This window comes from Crocodylus porosus, unplaced genomic scaffold (assembly GCF_001723895.1).
Source record: "Crocodylus porosus isolate Cpor-Errol unplaced genomic scaffold, CroPor_comp1, whole genome shotgun sequence".
In the NCBI taxonomy this organism is placed as follows: Eukaryota; Metazoa; Chordata; order Crocodylia; family Crocodylidae; genus Crocodylus; species Crocodylus porosus.
The window spans coordinates 40,554,160-40,578,018 of record NW_017728886.1 but is presented as its reverse complement, the minus strand read 5'-3'; the positions used below and the strand labels follow the sequence as shown (position 1 = coordinate 40,578,018).

Genomic DNA, 23,859 nt, shown 5'->3' with positions numbered 1-23,859 from the left:
CCCCAAAATATTTTGTTGGAAATGGTATGATGTTAAATATCCACACTTACACGTAAATATTCAGTATATTATGTATCTGCTTTCCTCAGGCTGACAGTCTGCCTGTCTATATTTAGCTCAAAGCTAATCTTTGGGTAAAAGTCCATCCTGAAAACAGGAGTTTATAAAAAAGGAAGTCTGATAAACCTTTAGCAATAGGTACTCTAGTGGCCACTGCCATAATAGATTTGAGGTACAAAACCTGTATGATTTTGTAGACTGTTCCGTGAATCTTCTCTCCTCTCATGGATTTAAGTTTTCAGCCAAGAAAAATAAAATTGTTCATGAAATTAATGAAAACAAGCTGCTCTTTGCCTACAGAAAAAGGATTTTTCTTAATTACATTTTTTACTTTGAATCATATATCCTGTAGTTTGATTAAATCCTCTTATAAGTCAACTTAAAATTAGAGCTTTGCAGTGTAAACCTCAAAGGTGGGGTTTGCTTGGAGAATATAAATCCACAGTGCTTTGGTAGGCTAATATTTAAAACAAAATTTAGAGAAATATGCAATAGCTTTATTTTTGAATTTCACTCCATAAAGTTTTCAGGGTTTAAAGTTTTCAGAGTAATATGATATACATATTTATTAGAATATTTTATTTGAAATAAATAGACTATAAATTAATGTAGATAAAGCAGGAGCATTAGAATTCTAGTTAATCCCTCGAGGCAGTGAATCAGGAGTTCTAAAGCACTTAATGAAAAATATCTGCAACAAGGGGTTAAAATGTAAAAAATATGAAAAGTCAAAGACATAAACGAGATTAAAAGGTTATATGAAGACTGCGTTGAGAAACTGAGGCTCTGCTGCTAAGTAGATATCCAACACTTCCCTAGGTTTCAGCAGTCAGTGGCTTAAAGTGTCTTCTAAATAAACTCACATCACCAAATAGAAATTAAGATGTGGTGGTAGCTTTAATTATACTTTCTGTTTGGTACCAAAATAACAGACATGATAAAACTAATACAATAAACTCCTCAGACTGGAAAGTAAAAGGTGCCACTCTGTGCCATGACTGCTACTTCAGGCCATATACCTCTGGTAGCCCCAGTGGGTTTACCACTGCCAGGCTAGGGACAGACATTAAAAAAGCCTGGGCCTGACTTGATTCAATCTTTGCAGCTTAGTCTAACTTGGCTAGGCTGCATCAGTTTGTAACCGTATAGACATCCCCTCTGGACTGAGGAAATGCCAGGTCATGCCTGCAGTGGCTCGGGCTGGAAGCGAGGGGGTGTTAAAGCAGCCCTCCCTTCCCTTCCACAATGTTGAGCTGAGGGGGGGCATGGCCAGGCCCCTGCAGGACACTCTTCTACCCAATCACTGGTCAGCGAAGAAGCCAGCAGGGTTTACAGAACATTTATCGCCCCATCAGCAAAAAAAAGGATCTCTCATTAGTTCAAGCCCTTCTTAAATAACTTTTTCCAAAGGAGGAACAGAAGGATATTACCAGCTACCTGGTGATTAGCTCCAAAGAGCCCTAAACCACTGTTTTTTGTCCTTTCTCCCACAGGATTGTCGTAGCCAGTATGTGGTATTTTAGCTAATGCTGAGAGGTATCTCTGTAAAGCAGAGGGGAGGAGGGAATCCTTGCTTGAGCAAGGAATGGTGAGGAAGTGGGGAGAGTAGGCGGAAGCCAAGCATATGCCCTGTATGTGTAGTCCCTGATGGAGCTGCAGCCAGGGACCACAGGGGAGGGGCAAGCCCTCCTGGGCTGGAGCAGAGAGCAGAGCCCTGCCCAGAGTTGGAAAGCATCTGGGATGCTGAAGGATTCTGATTTAACTCAAACCAGGAAGGGGTTTGGGACAGACATTGCATAAACTGGCTTCACCTAAATCAGTTTAAGTCTGATACTACATTCAACCAGGTTTATCTCAAACCAGTTTCAGCCATTTTCAGACTGGATTTATGTGCAATGAACATCTGTTCTGTTACAGTTTTAAATTAGTTTCTGATCACTTAAACTGGTTTATGTGTCATGTCTGTCCCTAGCCCTAGCAGATTACAGTCTAATATCCACTGAAATAAAGAAGAACATAAGAATTGCCATTTACTGAGTTAGACCACGGATGCATTTTGCCCATTATTGTGTCATACAGTGGCAAAGGGTAGGTCCTGAAAGGAACAGTGAACTGAGTATGACTAGGTTGTGCTCCCCCCACTTTCCCATTCCCCCTTCACCTCCGACCATAACTGCAGCCTCCAGCATTTAAGATCTAGGAATTTTTAATTCAGAGGCTGTATTCCTAATTTCCATGCTCAATAACTACTGATGCCCCTTTCCTCCAAGAATGTGTCCAATTCCTTTTCAAATCTAGCTAAACTGTCAGTTTCCACAAAAGAATAAGATCTGTAGACAAAGAAGATCTGTACAAAAAAGCAAACTCATGCAGAGAATAAATTTCCAGGTTTTCTTTCTTTCTTTTTCTTTGGTCATTCCCTAGATTCCTCATATGAAATGGGAAAAAAATCAGCTTGACACAAATCACTACACTGATTCAGTGGTCAAAAAAGCATTGTCTTTGAGATGCACTTCAATGTGCAGTAAGGTAGCAGAAGACACACACCTTATACACATACAAGATAAGAAAGATTTTTTCACATAAAATCTACACTTAATTTTTATGCTGCTACAAATTCCATAGCTCTGATCCTCCAGGTGACTCTAGGAAGATGGATTTTGTGCCCATCCAGAGCTTGTCTGATGTCAGTATGGTTTGCCCACATGGGCACATCCCCACAAGTATGCATGTGGACCCAGGTGCTGCACTGCTAATTTGCAGTGCGGCCTTTTTTTTGACACCAGAAGATCCTGGTGTAAAAACACCCCCACCACTAAAAAAATGGCACAGCATACATAGTAGTGGAGTGTACTGCCAAAAAGCAGAGCCTGGTTGGCCAGAGCCATGATCTGGCTGCTGGTCAGGTTCTGAGAAGCTGGCTTGGTGCTACTGCTGTCCCAGGAGGCCCCCAGGGCCCCAAGTAAGGGGCTGGGGCCAGCACTAGCCTCTCCTACCCCACCCAAGTCCCTCTGCTACATGCAGGAGCACATGTGCAGGGGCATGCCCAGGACAAACAGCAGTGACACAAATATATGCTACTGCTATTGGCCCACAGGAAACACACACCCCTGTATGTGTGCACTTGTAGGGACACACCCAAGGAATCTATAGGAGGATCAGATCTTATATTAGCATACGTCTAAGATTAACCATTGAATAAAATTCATATATTAATAATTTCAATACTAATTAAAGCAATAAAGAGAAAGATAATACAAAACAGTTGTGGCCCCTTTAAATCTTGGGGTGGGGAGGGGGTTAGGTAAGCTTACCCTCCATCTGTAGCTCTGAAAGTAAGAGTACCTTTTAAATTAAAGGGAATGTAGGTCAGATACTTAGGATAACGTATAAGCACATATGTTTAAAGTGCCATTTGCTTCAGCAGAACTTAACTTTAAGCAGGTGCCTAAGTACTGTCCAAATTTGGCACCTAGATGTACAGAGAATGAGAAGATAAACCTTTCCTTTTATGAAAAATTTGCATGCTGATAATGTGGATCCTAATGGGTTAAATCAAATACCATTTCAAGTCAACAGAAACCTTCAAAGGAAGGCTCGATTATATTTTATGAATACATTTCTCCTTTTGTTTGTGACAGTGTTGGGAGGCAAAGATTTCTTTGGGTGATATAGTTTACTGGACTAACTGCATAGCTGTGATAGAGTTAGACAAGCTTTTGAATGCAAGAAATGTTGATGCACGAATGTTGAACATTTTAGCTGAAACGCTCCATTTTATAGCATATTACACACCCATGCATAAAATATACTCCATTTAGGAAAGCAGAATAAAGAAAAAAAGATTATTCCAGTCACGGCTGAATATAGATGGCAGGGGATCCTAACTAGGGTGGCTGTGGCTGTGAGATGGCTAACATGAACTCTACCCCCTCCCTTCCTGAGGCTAGCAGAGGGAGAAGCATGACAGTCATCTTGCAGCAGTGTGCCTGCTTCTATTCCTCCCTGCTTCTATTCCAGTGAAGAAAAATCAGCTTCCATGCTTAAAACATGCTTAAAACAATTTGGGAAGGTTCATTTTTGCAGAAACAATACATGTAATATGCAAGTATCTTTTATAACTACTTCCCATAATTTTTTCTAGTGTTTTGTTGTTCAAGATACAGAGCTGCATTTTATCTATAACAGTAATTTGCAATTCTATTTTTTTCTTGTGCTTTAGTCCCCTCAAAATAGATTTAAACAAATACTTACATTAGCTGTGTTTTGTTTAATATCATTAATAATCTATCTGCAGAATAAACATGTTACCAAGAGAATAAAAATCTTCCAGTGACCACATTTAGGACACTTTTTTTTCTTATTCTTGTCTCCAAGTAAGACTTACCCTCAAAACAAATGTAATAAAGAAAATTCCTAGAAAGGCCTGATGGTTTCTTAAAAAATTATTAAGAAAAGTTACAGGGATGTAGGTTGTAGCCGTGTTGGTCTAAGACATAGGCAGACAAGATTCTTTGGGTAAATCTAATATCTTTTATTAGACCAACTGAAATTAAGAGAAGTTGGCACTTACAAAGAAACTATTTATAAAGCAGACAGCACATTTAAAAAGTGAGCAATTTAATATACAAATATTTTGTTAATATGTTATTTGTAATAAGTGGCTATTCCTAACTTTATTGGTAAATTTATTTGCAAAGTAACATTCTTTTAATAAACCAATAGTAACCTTGCACTGATTTTTCCTGTAAAAAGAAACGGGCAAGTATGTAGGAGAAACAATTATTGAGAAAAGTTAGCCATCTATCACTCACTTATTCCATTATGAAGTTTAAAAACTTACTCCCATGGGTATGAATCCATTTCTAAATGTATAGGGAACAAGTTATCATAGCATTGCTAATTCATCTGTATTTGACCTCTGAAGAACAGTTTGTGTCATCACGGAGCAAAAGTGCTGGTGAAACATTTATCTAGATAAAAGACCTCAAGCAGTTAACCTGCTCAGCGGAAGCAATGCAACCAGGCAACAGGATAATGACCTCTACCCAAATGTGGAAGGTATATCAATTTAATACTATGACAGCGAGACAAAAGATGATGGTAGCTCAGCAGGAAAACATTAGCAATGATATAACTCCAAGTACCATATGTGAACAGAATGGCTTAGAAGTAGAAGACGGCTTGGTAGTCTAGCCCATAATAGGGGTTTTAACCAACTTTATATTTTGGTCTATTCTTGTATTTTAAACATTTCTTTTCATTCTTTTGCTAGGAAAAAAAGGCCAGATAAAAATAAGTCTAGTATAAGGATAAAAGCTGCTACTTAAATACAAACTTATCTCCTGCTCGGTGGATGGAATGGTGCAAATTCTAAGCTGTTTCCTACTGAAGTCTGTTATGACACCGCATTTAAAAACAAACTAGCAAAACTTGATGAACCTTGTATAGCCAGCTGAACTGGTTTTAGGAGACCAATTAACCAATTTATTTAGTAGCTTACTTAGGTTTTTTATGATTTTCACTGTGTATAGTGACCTATCTTTTAAACAGAAAGAGGAATGCGGCTTTATGAACCCATTATTTTGACTAGAGAAGATGCTGTCGATATCTAGGTACCATTCTTTCAGACATAGAGAAAGTTCAGGTTTTAAAATATTTATTTTTAAAGTAATAGCATGATCAGACCTGCATGTTTATCTAAAGATCTTTACTTTATGACAGAGATTTTAGTCTGTGAGGTTTCCTCTACACATGGTAGGCAGCTGTCAGAACCAGTGAGAAGGGTGAAGGGTCACTGCAGCTGCTCTGTTAAATCACAGGGTTCCATCAACATCTCAGAATTCCTGCAGAGTGGGAGCTGGGAGACCACAGATTAGAGTACATTGGAGTGTGTATATAAGGTCACTTCATGTCTATCAAAGTGATATCAAACTGGTAAGCTGTACAATACATTTTACTGTGTTCCATGTTCAAAGAAAATAGATGGAAAATGGACATGTGTGTAGCAGACCACAGTTTAACACAGAATTTCACAATGTCTTTTAAACAGATGGATTTATTGTTCACAAAGACGTGTTGGCTGTGTACACACTGCAGAGATGTGTTGACTGAGTTCTACATTTCATAAATTCTTCAACTCAGACACAGACAAGATCAAACAATTCTTATCAACTAGATTTGCAGGAGAGAATAATAGGAGAAACCAGATGTTAACATTAACTGAATCTTATGAAATAATAGCCATAAAATGCATGTTTTTATATATGTATGTCAATGCCTTCCCATAATGTGGTATTACTGTCTCCTTGTGAAACTTCAGGTGAATGAAATCAGCAGTTTTATCATCCTAGCGATCTAGCTAACCCTAAAATTGCTTTTGTGATTTCTGGCTCATTAGAGCTCCTCAAATTTTCTAGGACAGGCAGCTAGCTGCTCAGGGCATTCCTTATCCTGAACAGAATATTCTACTTGGAAACCACCACGTAGTGCTAATTTGTGGGTTAGGTACAGGTCTAAGCTTGCCCCTTCCCTGAGATGGTGTCACAGGTTCTTTCTTGTCTGAATACCGTCTCAGACAGTTCAGAATCCTCTTCATGTAGATACTTTCTTCCTCTATCACAAAGTGTCTGAGTTCCTCTTGTAGAACCAACTGAAAAAGGTGTCCCCTAGCAAGCAAAGCTAAGAATATGGAATGATTAATGGGTGAAAAATGGACAGTGCAGAATTTTTCTTTGCTGAACTCTGGAATGAATGGGACAAAAACTTCTATTCTCCCAGTTGGAAAGTACTTACAGTGACTCTGGACATGAGTTGAATCAGTAGAGATGTCATTGGGGAATAATTTTATCCAACCAAATTCCCCTGTTTTCAAGGTTAAAAATTAGTGATTATTGGAGCAATTTTATGACATTTCATTCCCCACCCTTGCAATTTTCCCACAGCAGTTCAGAAGCACAGAATATTGTTGAGTTCCCCCCCCACACAACCCCTCCAAAAGCCAATTTAATATAAAAATTAGCATTTGTGAAGAATGACAAGGCAGGTATCCCAAACAATATGGCTTAAAGCAATGGTTCTCAACTTTTTTTGCACCAGGACCCATTTGTAAACATTGATGGAAAGTCCCAACCCAGTGCCCCTCACTCCTGACCCACTGCCCCCTGCCCCCAGGGGCTGGGCAGATGTGGGCCCCAAGCAGCCCCTTGCAGGCTAGAACTCTGCCAGCCTCCAAGGGAAAGCCCATGGTTTCCCATGTTTTTCTCCTTTAAAGGAGAACACATTTTCAAAGTTTTTTGATCCATCTTTAAGTTTGTTCACAACCCTTTCATATATTCTTGTAACCCACTTTTGGTTTGCCACCCACAGGCTGAGAAACACTCGCTTAGAGCAGTGGTTCTCAATCTTTTTTGTGCCTAGTTGTAAACATCAATGGTGAGCCCTGACCCAGTGCCCCTCATTCCTTATCCACTGCCCTCTGCTCCTGGGCTCCAGCCAGCCCCCAACAGCCACTTGCAGGCTGGAACTCTGCCACCTGACAAGGGAAAAGCCATGATTTCCCACATTTTTCTCCTTTAAAGGAGAAGCCATTTTTAAAGTTGGTTGAACCATTTTTAAAGTCAGATTGTGACTCTCATACATTCTTGCGACCCACTTTTGGGTTGAGAAACACTGGCTTAAATGATTCCTGCAGGATTCCTGGAAAATGTATCATCTAAAGCTGACACCTCACCATTACTATAAATGCCTACTGATACTGCCCAACCTACATAAAACCACATGTTCGCACACACCCACGTTCTTCCTCACATTCCTCCTTGTCACTGAATGAACATACACACATTCTCTTGCACCCACAAACAGGCAGTACATTAACATTAGGGCTGTAGCCCTTCTCATAGTTTGTATGGTACCTTCTGGAGACAAGAACAGAAATGATGGTATACGGACTGCGTGGATTCTGCATACCAGTTCTGCAACTTTGCTGTGTAAAGTATTTCCTCTTTCTTGTGTAATATGCCATTTTTTTCCTCCAGATAGGTCAAGCCAAATACATAACCAATGCACACTGTCCAGAATGCCCTTAAGTCATTTCACATGTATATTAATTACATCAGATATAATTTAAAAAATACACCAGTATAAAGTTCTATAGAATAAGCTGCCAAAATTATAGGAAGAGTGAATGACTCACAGAACAGGATATATAGGCTTCTATTTTAGGTCATAGTATTTGAATATGATGTATATTCAGTAATTTTTCCAGTCCTAGAGGGCACAATTTGACATGCCTGATTGGTAATCTTAGGAGAGAGGCCAAGGATTAAATGGACCATCAAAACTCAGCTACTCATTTGCCCTTGCCTGTGGTCTGTCATCACAATGGGTTTGAATGCAATGGTAGGGCAGTGTATATAAACTTCCACTGATTATCCTCTATATATTTGGCTTTATCTTAGAGAACATCAATCCCCAGTTCTATCTTTCATGGGCACTAACAATTCATTTAAAACCTCATGAAGACCAAAACTTCTAACTGAAAAGCCAATTTTAGAAATTATAATTCTTTTATGCTGGGAAATGACTCTTACATCTGGATACATTCACAGAATCCAGGTCATACAGTTTTGTCTTTGGTATGTTGTATGTGTGTGTGTGGCAAGTCAGCAAACACTACAGTTGTCCAAAGTGGGCCGTATTCAATTCAGATTCGGCCCTATTTGGGAGACTGTAATTCAATTCGTTGATTCGGATCACTGTCCCACTTTGATTCGGCCAAATCCGAATTTGAAGATTCGATTCTGATTCAGAAAATCAGAGATTCAGCTGTAGGCACAGTTTTAAATGTTTTTTCTACATACCTCGAGGTACCAGGCGTGGCCAGTGAACGCTTAGATGGTGGGGCGGATTGAGTGTCCCACAGGAGCTCGGCAGTGGACTCCCTCCAGGCCCCCCTGGCTCGGCAATTGGCCACAGGGAGACCCCAGGTGCCCCACCCCCAGACCTAGGAGACACAAGTTGCCGAGCTGGGAGGCGGGTGCTTCTGGTCCATTTCCAGGTCCACCACTGAAAGTGCTGGGGATCCCTCTGTGCTCCTGTGGGATGCTCCATCCGCCCCACCACCTCAGCATTCACGAGCTGCCTGGTACCTTAAGGTATATAGAAAAAACATATAAAGCTGTGTCTATGTCCAAATCATTGAATCTCTCCAAATCGATTCAGAGATTGAAGGGTCTTGATTTTATCTGGATTCAGAGATTCGGCCACCAAACTGGATCAAATCTGTGGTGAATTGAATCAGTGATTGAAGCGTCGCACAGCCCTAGCAAACACCTATGAATTCTCACCTCAAATTAAGAAGGAAATCTCTGATTAATAAGGTTTACATAAGTGTGGCATTTATGTACTCATTTTATTTAAAAATAAATTAAAAATAAATGTTAACTCAGTGGTGTACTTTTGCTCAACTAGGTCAGGCCCACTGGGATTGTTAGGGTAAAGATATTCAGTGGTGTTTCATTACAGACACACAGTATTTAACAAGAGCAATCTCCATTTGCAAAATAATATTTTCTTCTTGTATTGTATATGTGAAAATTCAATTGTACAACAAAATGTCTATATGGCAATATACCACTAATAATATAGACATGCATGTACTGAAAAGGATAGAGAATGCTCCTGATTAATGCTGTTTCAGTTATCTTTGCCTACATAACAGATGCACGGGATCCTTGAAATGTATCATGTTTGTTTACAAATGCAAATCTAGATATGTCAAAAAAAATTATATTGGTTAAGTGGGGTTCATGGAAGTAACGCTGTTAACACCTTTCCAAGGAATATAAAACATTATTTGCAAGTGTTAGGAGCTTTCAGGGAAAGTCCATAAGATAATTAACTCCCCTCCCTTCCTCTCCTCCCCAAACCCTGTTCTTCAAACTTTCCTCCTCCTTTCATTCCCTTGCCTTGTCATTCTTTCCTTCCCACTGTTTTTGCTATCTGACATTCTGCTTTGACAGGAGATACCACAGTGTGTCTCTAAGTGTCAGAAAGAAAATGAAGGATACAGAGAGGCCTTGTAGTGACAGTTTCCCTTCAGGCTAAAGATGTGGGAAATGACATCCTAAAACTTCAGCCCTGGACCAGAAATGGAATTTCTGTAGATAGAAACACCACAGCTTTAAAACCAAATATCTCACAAACCTAAAAGGATAGTAGCAACACCACCAAGCAATTAGTAAGGGGAGTTTCCTCAGTGCAAAACTGGGCCAGAACTTGCTCCTAGCTTCACAAGGGTGAGAGACTTTAGACTTCAAAACTGGACATTTTTTGTTTATGGAAACTTAAAAAATGCTATGTTAGAGTATTTGTAAAACTTTTTTTGGCATATAGAGAATATACAATGGTGTTACAAGACTCTGAAGTTTTATCAACATGAATTTGGCATAGTACTCTTGTTCATGAATGGATACACCACAGATAAGTTAGGTAGTTCTCCAAAATGAATGCTGAAAAACCATGTGACTGTGCATTTCATATCTGTTATACACAGGGTATACATCTATATAGATATAGAGATATCTGTCTATATCTTTCACAAAAAAAATCCATAAGTACATATACAAACATGACTGGTTATTTACACAATTTTAATTTAGGCCCCACATTTCTGCATGCGCATGTCTGTACACTGAAAAGAGGGGAAAAAACATTTTGGACAAATTTGCATGTCTATACACACAGGCTAAATGCAGACAATCAAAAAGCCTGAGGTGAAATTGATTCAATCTTCACAGGCTTCTCTAAGCTGTGTAGATTGAACCAATAATGAACTGAACTCATGCTCACTTTTCACTTGGGAAAGGCAGCCATATGCCTACACTTCCCCATGCGAGAAGGCAGTGGGGGCACTAGATCATGCCTACTAGCCTGCTGGCCACTGATGAACCCAGACAAGTGGGGGCCATACTTGATTAGTTGCTCACCACATGCCACCACAACCCCCTACTGTTCCCCCACAGGGGAGGGAAGGAACCCCCAAGTCACAATGCCTGCCACCACAGGCGGGCATCTGCCCACATAGGGAGAGAGCCCCATGCCCCAGGGAGTTTCCCCAACTCTGGGCCAGGGTCCCCCAAGCCCTGGTTTGCCCTATAGTGGGATTCAAAGGGAATTCCCCCACACCTCCACCCCACCCCCTACCCCGTGTGGTTAGACCACTGCTCAGCTCCATCCTCATAGACATGGGCAGCCACCAGGTTGCCAGGGCTGGCACTGGCAGGAGGAATTGCTCCCTCCCTCCCACCTGTGGGGGTAGGGCTGAGCCACAGCCTGATTGAGCGGTGGGGAGATGGGGGGTGCGGGAATCCCCCTTGACATCTACCATGGAGTAGACCAGGGCTCAGGGGAGCCTGGGCCGTGTGAGGCTCCCCCCACATGGGTAGATGCCCAGCTGCAGAAGGCGGCACTGCCATGGGAGATTGAAGCCTGCCACCCACCTGCAGGGGCAGAGCTGAGCAGCAGCCCAAATGCATGGGGGAGGACATGGGGGGAATCTCCCTGGGCTCTCACGGCAAGGCAGACGAGGGCTTGGTGCACTCTGGCCCAGGGAGGGGAACCCCCCCTGAAGCATGGGGTTCTCCCTGGGGGGGCAGACCTCTATCTGTGGGGACTGGAGGACGTCTCCCCCACACACACATGTGGATGTGGTCCTGAGCAGCAGCCTGACTGAGTGGAGTGGGAGGAAATCACCCTTGGCATGGGGCTCCCAGAAGCTGGGAAGACCAGTGCTCAGTTGCTGGGGCTAGGGCCAGGGGCTCTGTTCCCCCTTCCCACCCCTCATCCTCACCGCTGTCTTGCAGGGCTGACAGGCGCAGGCAGGTTGCAGGCTGAGGAGCAGAGGCTCTGTGACAGTCTGGGGGTAGGGCGAGACCAGCTGAGACAGACAGCACAGCAGAGGCTAGTTCACCCACCCTGCAAGGGGGAGCTAGTAGAGGAGGCACACAGCATCCTGGGAGGCTGGGGGACTTTGAGGTAACTTGAGTCAGGAGAGGATCTGGGGGAGAAGTTCAACAGATCACTTCAATCTAAATCAGTTAAGTCTGATACCGCATCCATCCAGGTTTATCTTAAACCAGGTTCAGCCATTTTGAAACCAGTCTGCATGCACTGACCTTCTGTTATGTTGGACCCGATGCTCTCATGAGGTCCCTTCCAGTCCCTAATGTTTATGAAATCTATGAAACCATCAGGTCCACCCCCCCCCTTCAACAAGCAGGAAAGACAACTGGGGGCAAGTGACCCAAGCAAGGTGACCATCCAGTCTCTTCTTGAAGATTTCCAGGGTAGGTGACTGCACCACCTCTGGAGGGAGCTTATTCCACAGTCTGGACACCCTAGCTGTGAAGAAGTTTTGCCTAATGTTGAGCCTGAAACGTTCTTCCAGGAGTTTGTGACCATTGCTCCTAGTTTCCATAATGGTGCCCTGGTGAACATGTATGCCCCAGTGTAGAGGTAAGCTGCTACTAAGTCCCCTCTCAGCCTTCTTTTCTTCAGGCTGAAGAGTCCCAGTCCCTCAGCTCTTCCTCGTACAATTTTCCATGCAAGTCTCTGATCATATGGGTGGCCCTTCTCTAGACTCTCTTAAGCTTTTCTACATCCTTGTTGATGTGCAGCGCTCAGAACTATATGCAGTACTCCATCTGTAGTCTCACCAATACTGAGTAGAGTAGAAAAATCACTTCCTTGGTTTTGCTGGAGATGCATCAATTGATGCACGCCAGAGTATTATTTGCCCGCTGGCTACAGCATTGCACTGTTGGCTCATGTTCATACTGTGGTCAGTTATTACCTGTAGGTCTCTTTCATTCATAGTGCTGGTCAGACTGGCATTGCCAAGCCTGTTGTGTGTAGGGGACTGTTCAGCCCCAGGTGGATCACTTTCCATTTCTCAGTGTCAAACCTCATCTGGTTCCGATCCACCCAACTTGCCAGCCTGTCTAGTAGGCCTGTGCAAATTGGCAAGTATTCGATTCAGATTCAGGTGATTTGGAGGGGCAGTGATTCAATTTTGTGATTTGAGTCACTGTCCGGATTTGATTCGGTCGAATCAGATTTGGAGATTCAGTGCTGATTTGGAGATTCAGGCATAGACTATAATGGGGAATCACTAAAATGCCTATAACTTTATCATTCTTTTGATGATCTGGATGAAAACATCAGGGATGGTAGCCCCTTCTGAGGGCATGAAGCCTGCTGAGATTCAAGGAGATAGGTGCAGAGATTTCTGTGAAAGTGCCCCTCAAACTGCTGAAAGCAAAACTCATATCACTTGTGTGTGTTAAGGGGTGTAGGTTGTAGCCGTGTTGGTCTAAGGACATAGGGAGACAAGGTTCTTTGGGTCAATCTGGTATCTATTAGTAGACCAACTGAATAGTTGGAGAAATATACCTTAGCAAGCTTTTGGGTTTAAAAACGGTTCGTCAGGTTGAGGAAGCATCTGCAGTTGGTGTGTGTGCTCTTCCTGGATGCAGTGAATAGTAAAGAAGCAAGAAGCTGGTCTGCAGGCAAGAAAGCCAGTCAATGAAAATGTAAATTAAGGCATCGGGGGTGAGACATAGGCTGGGGGGTGGGGCAGGGGGATGTAGCAGGTAAAAGTAGAGAGGGACCTCGGAAGTAAAATGTCAGACAGGTTATAGTGTGTCATAAATCCAATGTCAATATTGAGTCCATGAGTTTTTGTATCTAGGAGGCTGATGAAGTGAAGTTCATAGGCTCGTCTGTGAAAAGTGTTTTATAAATTCAAACAAGCACCAAACCTCACTAACCTCATCACCAGAAGTCCAAAACACAGTGAATGGATCCAGACCATGCCATGACAAGAAATGCAAAACTTGCCAACATATCTCCAGTACCCCCACAATTACTACATCTAACAACAGAACCATCACCATTCCTGGATCTTACAGCTGCACATCCAGAAATGTTGTATATCTCATCCAGTGCACCAAATGCCCTGATGGAAAATACGCAGGAGAGACCAAACAACAACTGTGCACCAGAATGCACACCAAAAATCTATTAAAGACAAGAACACCCAATAACCAGCGGGGGACACATTACTCAAAAAAACCCCACTCTGTCTCCAACCTCTCAGTCCTCATCCTCAAAGGGAATTTACAAAACACTTTTCACAGATGAGCCTATGAATTTCATGTTCCCCCTTTTCCTCTGCACCCACTAGTCCAGAGTGGCCTGCTTCTGCTTCTTGGGGATGGGAGCTTTGAAGTGAGCGGGGGGCTTCTTTTTGGGCACACTCCCACTGGTGCCAGGCTGAGGAGGAACAAGGGCAAGGGGATGCTGCCTCCTGAGATGCAGCAGCATTCCTGTGGTGGTAAAGTGTTTCTCATCCTTGCCTTGGTTGATTTGCTTTTGGCAGTGCTGACAGGTAGCGTACCTGGGATCATCTGCCACCTCAAAATGATCACACACTACCCACCTGCCTCTGGGTTGTGGGTGGGCATCCTGACTTATCCCTCTCCTCACCAGGCAGAGGCACAACAACAGGAAGAGCTGAGCCATCTCTCCACCAAACCTCCTCCGAAGTGCCTTCCAGAAAAGACCTGCCTCTAGGGGAACTTTGAGGGGTGTGGAGCACAAACTCAGATTCCCCCTCCTTCCCCAGAATGTTCTTTGCTATGGCACTCAGCTCCGCTGCTTCCAGATGCAGCTCCTCCTCTGGCACTGGAAGGCTCATGCTGGGAATTGAAATTGGGGTGGAGACTGTCATGCTGGTGCTAATGGTTATTGCTGGTAGTAGTGAAGCTGGTGCAGGTGCAGACACTACTCCCACCTCCTTGCTCCCTCTACCAGCAGAAGACTCATCATTGCTAGGAAAGAGGGTGTGTCTATGTTTCAGGGGGTGGGGAGGAACTTGCAGCTCTCCCTCTGCCCCCTCTCTTGCCAGAAGACCTGGCACCTGCCTTTTCAGCAGGCTTCATAATGGCTTGGTGTGCTGCAAAATGTGTATGTGCCTGTAATACATGCTGTGCTTTCCTGCAGTGCACAGTGATGACACACTGTCAAGGAAAACACAGAAGAGAGACTAGCTAGCTACCAAGAGACTAGATAGCAAGCCAGAGCCTTTCAGACACTGCTGGTCCAAGACAGACAGCTCACAAAAGTCACAGAGCACTTCACACGCAGCCTTATATGTTGTTTTTATGTCCCTCCCCCAGAGTACTGTGATTGGAAGGGAACTCAAGGAAAGATCAGAGCAGCCTCTGCCCCCACTTCTCAGTTTCTGTTTCCTGCATGTTTGCCTTCCGAATCTTTGAATCTTTCCAAATCTTTTCCAAATGGATTCAGACATTTTAATGGGTCTCCCAATTCAATTTGGATTCAGAGATTCGGCCACCACATCGGGCTGAACCATCTCCGAATCAAATCAGCTACAGAAGATTCACACAGCCCTACTTTCTAGGTCAGCCTGTATCTTCAGCCTATCTTCAAGCATGATCAGGCCTCCCCATAACTTGGTGTTGTCCGTGAACTTAGTCAGTGAGCTGTTTACCCCCACCTCCAAATCATTGATGAAGATGTTAAAAGGCACTTGACCAAGCACTGACCCCTGAGGAATGCCACTGCCCACTTCTTGCCAAGATAACACAGATCCATTCAGTAGAATTCTGTGGGTCCTCCCCTGTACTCACCCTGAGAGACCTAACCATCTCTCAGTTAAGCCCACAATCTTCCAATTCTCATGAGAACATCATGGGACACCAGATCAAAAGCTTTTTGGAAGTCGTGGTATATAATGTCAAACTCCTCTCTTTTATCCAGGTGATGAGTTACATGGTCATAAAAGGATTTGAAGTGGGTAAGACAAGACCTGCCCACAATGAAGCCATGGTAGCAGTCATTCAGAACCCTACCTTATGCAAGCCTATCACATATAGACTCCTTGATGAATTTTTCTACGATTTTCCCTAGGATAGAAGTTAGGTTAATTGGCCTATAGTTACCTGGGTCCCCCCTCCTCCCCTTCTTGAAGATGGGCATGACACTGGCTCTCTTCCAGTCCTCAGGGACCTCTTTGGAGTGCCACAAGTTTTGGAAAAGCTTCGTCGGGGTTCCACTATGACTTCAGCCAGATCCTTCAGCACCATCGGATGAAGTTCATCTGGGCCTGCTGATTTATATATGTATAACGTTTTTAACTGGTCACACACCAGCTCTACAGAAATAGTAGAAGGTGGTCATTCCTATCCTGCTCCTTCTGTGCCCTATCTGGCATGTTTTTCCCCTTGGGCCTGTGAAAGACTGGTGCGACATAGGCCTTCAGGAGTTCAGTTTTCTCCTGAGCACCAGTAACCAACTGTCCTGAGCTGCTGAACAGTGGCCCCGCACTCCCATTTGTTTTCCTCCTGTTCCCTACATACCTAAAGAAGGACTTCTTGTTGTCTCTGTTCCCCACTGCTAATTTTAGTTCAGTTGCTGCCTCAGCCCTCCTAATTTACAAGTAGTATCAGACCTAACTGACCTACAAGCGAGGGCCATAGTTGTATAGTCCTCCTTGGGGCATGCTCCAAGTTTCCATTGCTTGTACACTTCTTTCTTCTTTCTTAAGAGGACCATGATTTCCCTGTTTAGCCAAGAGGGCTTCCCAGCCCTTTTCTTACCTTTCCTCCGCATGGGAATGGACTTCCTTTGTGCTTCAAGGATCATGTCCTTAAGGAACGACCACTCTTCATGTACTCCTTTTGCCTTCAGTCCCTGGTTCCACAGCACTTCCCCTACTAGTGACCTGAGCTTGTTGAAATTTGCATTTTTTAAGTCCAAAACTTCAATCCTGCTATTTAGTCTGCCATGTAGCAGACAATGAACATGATGGTTTCATGGTCACTGTCGCCTCGGCTGCCCTCTATGTTTAAGTTGATCACCAGGTAGTCTCCTTTGGTCGGGCCTAAGCCTAGAAGAGCATTACCTCTCATTGCCCCTTGTACCTCCTGAGTCAAAAAAAGGTCTTTGATGCAGCTTTTGATCCCAGAATGTAGACACATGCCTGCAGTGGCCCAGGCCAGAAGCCGGGGGGTGCTAGAGCATGCTTCCCTGCTCACCTGGAGCAGACAGCTTGGGCCAAAGCTAATCCACACACCATAAAAGAGGGGATATTCAGGGAAGGTGCAAAGCATCCTGGGATGCTCTGGGACTATGAGTTAACTTGCATCTGGAGGGGATCTGGGACAGAAATTCAATAAACTGATTTAACTGAAATCAGTTAGGTCTGATACTACATCCATTCAGGTTTATCGTCAACCGGTTTTGGCCATTTTGAAAGTGGTTTATGTGCATGACCTTCTGTTGTGTTAAAGATCTGAACTGGTTGCCAATCACTTATACCAGTTTATGTGCAACTTCTGTCCCAGGCTTCAATCTCCAGAGAGAATAAGATCTCTCATGTTACTTAATGTGAGCAAGGGTAACAGAATATAGTCCACAGTTGTTAATGTGTGCTATTTACTGTGCAAGTTCCTTCCAGTTAAAGTATATTTTAAAAACCTAAGTGTCATAGGTCTGGAAACAATCAAACAGAGTGTGAACGCTAAGTACAACTGTGTATAATGCATGCAACATAACTCTGGCCTCTTGCAATGTTATTATTACAGTCTTGTTTTTGTTATAACTGCTGGAACCAAGCTGCATAGGGATCACTGAAGAGTAATCACAGAAATACCTTTCTTTCCCTACTGTCCCTCAAGCAGCAGGGATCAAATAACGATTTCTCAGCTGTCTTTCTTTTAAATAGAAATATCTTCTAGACTGCTCATGTATCTCTGGCAGATTGGTGTCTGCTTCTTCTCTATTGTTTTTTTAGACCCCCAACCTCAGATCACTGGGAGGCACTGAGACTATAAAGGTTCTGACAATGTTTTACAAACTTGGCTCAGATTTTTCAGGTACATAAGCATTTGTGACCTTTCTTCTCTTATTTAGTAAATACATGCACAGAAGAACAGTAATTATATAATGGCTCAGAAAGAGATGGTGAAAACCCGTCATTATTACACAATACACTTACATCCCTTAGCCAAAAGACCATGACAATTACAAATTTTCTCTGGGTTAAGATACTTTTATACTACTGTAGTAAGTAATTTTAGGAAAGGAAAACAGATCCAGAAACACTGTAAGATGCAAATTCGTTCTTCTGAATTTTCAACAGAGTTTAACGTTTAAAAATGTAGTCACCAAATTTATGAATTGGCAGGATTTATGGATTCAGAGTTGACATTGCTACTGATAATGTACACTTTTTCTAGAAGATCATAAATCTGCCATACTGAAGTTTATGGGCCAGAGTTTATGAGCAATTACATTTATTAATTTGGATGGATTTATGGATTTGGAATTGATAATATCTACTTTAGTGAGACATTAGTTATAAGACCATAAATAAAATAATATAATGTATTTAATGGGCCTCTTGCTTACACTGGTTTATGTCAGTGGTATCAATGGCGTTAATCCTAATTTCAGGTCAAGTGATAGGAGATTTAGGTTCTTTGATGTGAATATAACATACCAATGTAAATACATATCTATCATTACCTGTCTAAACTCTTGAATATTTTAAAAGATAAGTAATTCTGTCTAGCTCCCTATTTATTTATGGCATAGGATATCTATATTTAGAGACACACAAATCAAACAACAGGCTACATACAGTGTTTTATGCTAGATTACTATGGCAGACCCATGACACACTAATGACTAGCAGAATATATTTTTTTATTAATATATTTCACGTTCCAAGTCAAATCAGTCAAATCAGCTTCAAATCATATTGACTATGCAGAACTGAAACATTCCAAAAAACATATCAATTGAGCAAGCAGAACTCAATCATTCTAAACACCATGTATGGCACTACTACCAGTGAGCATCCTCTATCCCAGGCTCTTACCTTGGGACTTCAGATACTCCCAAATCCATTGGCAGGCATCCTATGTGCAGGCCTGGAGATCTTGGGATTTGGATGCCCCCACTTGATCTTAGCCCACAAGGGGCCGAGACTATACTTGACCTGAGCCAAAACAGCACACTGGGAAAGCATAAGAAGATAAGGAAAGCAGGACCACGTAACAAGAAAAGCAACAGCGTAACACAAATTATGTTCTACTAACCAGTTAGTAATGATTTTTTTGTTAAAACAAGTTAGTGTGATAAATAACGTCCACTAAAGATTGGATTCCTGCTACCACTGTACAACTTCAGTATAACTAGTGATTTGTATTGGGCTCAAATGTGCAAGGACTTTGTAGACTATGTGGAGAAGGGTATCTTCATTCACCAGAAGATGAATATGAGCCAACAATGTGATGAGGTTGCCAGAAGGGCAAGAGAACTCTGGCGTGTATCAGCCGATGTGTGGATAATAGATTTAGAGAGGTGCTCCTCCCTCTCTATTCAGCATTGGTGAGGCCTCAGCTGGAGTACTGTGTCCAGTTCTGGAAGGATGTGGATAAGCTCAAGAGGGTAAAAAAAAAGGGCCACATGTATGGTCAAGGACATGGAGGGTAGGCCCTATGAGGAAAGACTCTGGGAACTGGGCCTGTTCAGTCTGAGTAAGAAAAGGCTGAGAGTCAACTTGATAGCCCGCCTACAAGTACAGCAGGGGTGAGCCAAGGACTAGGATAGCAACTCTTCAGGAAGGCACCTCAAGGGAAGATGAGTACCAATAGAGGATAAATTCAGGCTAGAAATAAGAAAAATCTTTTTCTCTGCAAAGTCACCAGAATCTGGAACACACTCCCAGCTGAGGTTGTGCAGTCACCCTCCTTGGAGGTATTCAAGATGAGGCTGGATAGGCACCTTGTCAAGTCTGTGTGAGCCCAATAACTTCCTGCCCATGGCAGGGGACTGACCTTGGTGAACTTACTGATCTCTTGCAGTCCTATGGTTCTATCATTCTCTAGTTCAGGGGTGGAAAATTATTTTGGCTGGAGGGACACTTAATGAGTTTTGGTGAGCTGTCAAGGGCTTCAAGTGTAGCCCCACCCCTTGACAGGTGCCCCACCCCCTGGTCACCATCTTGGGACCAGAAGTCTCACCCTAACCTCTGACCTTTGCCACTGGATGTCACTCCCCTTGCCCCGGAATACTCCTTTTGGGAAGGGGGTTTGCCATCTTGGAACCAGAAAACCCCCCAAATGATATACTAAAAATCAAACATCTACAGTAACATGTATTAATATTATTTCAAAAAGTATTTTGTCCTATTTGTGTTTGCATCTTGTATATAGAGGTGGTTGCATAATAGCTCAAAATGAAGTCTTACTTTTGTATATCTGGAGAGGTATGGGGGATATGGGTTGGTGGGTATAAGGTTTGTGAGGGGCTGTGGGTGCATGTGTGTGGGGGTGTGTGTATGTGGGGTGTGGGGAGGGTGTGGGATGTGTGTGGATATGGGAGGTTTGTGGGTGGGTGTGTTTGTAAGGATATGTGGGTATGAGGTTTGTGGGTGGCTGTGGGTGTGTGGGGGGGTTGTGGACTGTGTGGAAAGGGAGGGTGGCCGGAGTGTGTGTGGAGAGGTGTGGGTGCATGTCTCTCCCTGCTGGTGTGTGGTCCCGGTGAACCCCAGGACTGCACATGACAAGGCCACCAGCTCCATAGTGTGAGGCTCACATGCCAAGCCCTGCACCACTGGGGGGAGCTCTGCACAATGAAGCCAACAGTGCAGATCATGAGGCTTGACAGGGGTGGCAGCGAGAGGGACAGAGTTGCCCTAGCTCCATAACGCAGAGCTTCTTGCCATTCCCCATGACCTGTGTTAACAGTGGGCAGGGCTGGTCTGCTGGCACCATTGTGTGGGGCTCTCCCCAGAGGTGCGTGGCTTGGGTGAGAACCTAGGAACTGCATGCGAGTCCCACACAGGGGAGCCAGGCAGACCCTATGCCCCTGACGGCCCATGCTCCATGCTCCTGTTTCCCTACCCTGGTTCCCTGCCAGCTCTGACCCTAGCCCTGGCACACTGGTGCAAGTCCTGAGCCCCTGCTCAGCTGTCGCTTCACTCCTGCCTGCTGCCAGAGTCACCATTCCCCTGCCAACCTACCACTGCCACCACCACCACTTCCCCTACCCCTGCTCCCCTGCTGCCACCTTTCCTGTGCTTATTCCCTACCTTCCCACCTGCCTGCCACCCCCTCCCCTCCCCTCCCCTCCCGTATCTCCACTCAACTGCTGCTACCACCACTTCCCCCACCCACCACCGCTTCCCTAATTGTGGGGCTGGGGTCAGGGCCATCCCATGGGTGGGACAGAAGCATGCACTGCCTCTATGGGAGTGAGTGAGGCTTGGCCCCATGCGAGCCCAGCAGGGGCAGCCAGGGGGCAGGCTGGATACAGTGAACTGGTAGGCACCTGCCTGTGGGCTAGATGAAATTGCCTGGTGGGTCAGATTCAACCTGCAGGCTGTATTTTGCCTGCCTCTGTATAGTTCCTGCCTCAAGGAGCACATCAGCTTAGGAAAAGAACATGGAAGTGCTGGAAGGTGGGCCATAAGAAGTCATCAATGTAACACAGGAACACACTGCATAAGTTATAAGGTGGTGAACACTTTATCAAGGAGTTGTACTGTTATGAGAAAGACAGCAAAATGGATGAGAAGAGGAATGGGAAGGCAGCAGAGTAGATAGTTAAACTGAAGCCTAATTTTTCCAGTCTTTAATGGGATAACAAAGCTCTTGAATGGACTTTCAGGAAGCAAGGACCAGCTAGTACTATGAAGTAAGGAATTTATGGAACTGCTTTGAAAGGGCACAGAGATGAGTATAGTGGCAATATAGTAGATACACTAGAAGAAGGAATGAAGGGCAGCATTAGGCTGTCCAGACAAGAGAAAGAAGAAGAAAATGGGGGCCTGGAAATAAAAAAAAGGATGATAAGACTCTGATATGCTGGAAGAACTACACAAATTCTATTTTAATGAACAATGTTATTCCTGAGACCATGAAGGGGTAAATAATGTAAAAACTGTGGACAGATTAATTCTATCTTTGCATTGGTTATATTAATTTACAAGACACGCTATAGTTATCTGCAATTATATTTCAATTTGTTTGGTATTTACTCAATTTTCTGATGCTTGGTTGTATGTATTTTGCTACTGACCCTTAAGTATAATTTCTTCTGATTTTAATTGTAAATTATGAAGGTTAATTCCTTAACAATAATTACTACAAAAAATTTAGCCACAGGCTCCGATCTGATCTCAGTACTGTGGGTTTCATTTTTGTGCAGCAAAACACCAAATTATTTTAATTAAAAGAATGTAAATTTGCTCTCTGTAAGAAATGTAGTACCTATAGTACAATAAATAGACACTGTTTGAACTACATACACAAAGATCTGATCTTCTGTGATAACCAATGAACTAAGTAGAAACTGAGCATTATATATGTGTGCCCACAAATCAGTTTGTTAAATATCCAGTTTATTACCATTTGCACCTGCAAATTACTACAGATACAACTTACATCATTTACATTTTTCTATCTTATTGGCTAGGGTATTGGCATGCTTAGACATGTGAGTGACTGAACTGCATCAACAATTTTAGGATAAAGATGCTAACTGAGCTTGTAAATTGCAGATGTGCAAAAGTAGCAGACCATTTAAATGTCATTTCTTAACAAGTATCATACAAAAGTGCACCTACACTTGTAAAATAAGGGACAAAAAATTGAGACCATTTAAGAAAGCATATTCAGAAGGAAATGTTTTTTGTCAATGAGGTAGCTGTGGTGCACAGGTGGTCTGTCTTCTCAGATTTATTTTCTTTAATTTGTAATGACCCGTAAGTCTCTTCTCTCACCTTAGTACTAGTTGATTGTAAATATGATATAGTAGGATGAGGGTATTAGTGGAATATATGGAGAAAAAAACTTGTGTTAAGATTACATGGTAAGATCTCCACCTTCCTTACTCAATTTTATCCATGGTTATAGCGGTGAAGACTTAACAGTGAGGGAGACCCCTATATCTCAATAGGGTCTGTCCCTACCGGACATGGGAACTGATTGTGAAGCACCTAAATGAGAACAAGTTGATCACAAATAGCCACCATAGATTTATCTACAGCAAGTCATGCCTGATCAATCTGGTTTCTTTCTACAATAAGGTGACAGACTCTGGATAAAGGGAGAGCAGTGGATGTAGTATACCTTGAATTTAGCAAGACTCTCACAACATTCTCATTAACAAGCTAAGGAAATGCAGACTAGACAAAATTACTGTAAGGTGGATACATAATTTGTTGGGTCATTATGTTCAACAAGTATCCCCTAATGGCTCAATGTCTAGGTGGGAGGAGGGCTCAAATGGAATTCCCCAGAGATCTGTTTTGGGTCACGTACGGTTTAATATTTCATAGATTTCATAGACATTAGGGCTGGAAGGGACCTCGGAAGATCATCGAGTCCAGCCCCATGCCCAAAGGGCAGGAAGTCAGCTGGGGTCATAGAAGCCCAGCAAGATAAGCATCCAATTTGCTTTTGAAGGTGTTCAATGTAGGTATTTGAACCACCTCTGATGCCAGACTGTTCCAGACCTTGGGGGCTCGGACAGTAAAGAAATTCTTCCTTACGTCCAGCCTGAAACAGTCTCACGGTAGTTTATGACCGCTCAACCTCGTCATCCCTTGGGGCACTTTGGTGAACAAACGTTCCCCCAGATCCTGGTGGTCACCCCTGATAAACTTATAGGTGGCCATCAGATCACCCCTGAGCCTGCACTTTT

At 43.1% G+C, this 23,859-nt stretch overlaps 1 protein-coding gene across 1 annotated transcript in view; it reads right to left on the bottom strand.

Moving 5' to 3' along the window:
- Window positions 1-23,859, bottom strand: part of CDK14 (cyclin dependent kinase 14) — a 506,952-nt gene that overhangs the window by 24,945 nt on the left and 458,148 nt on the right. The gene's annotated exons all lie outside the window — the stretch shown is intronic.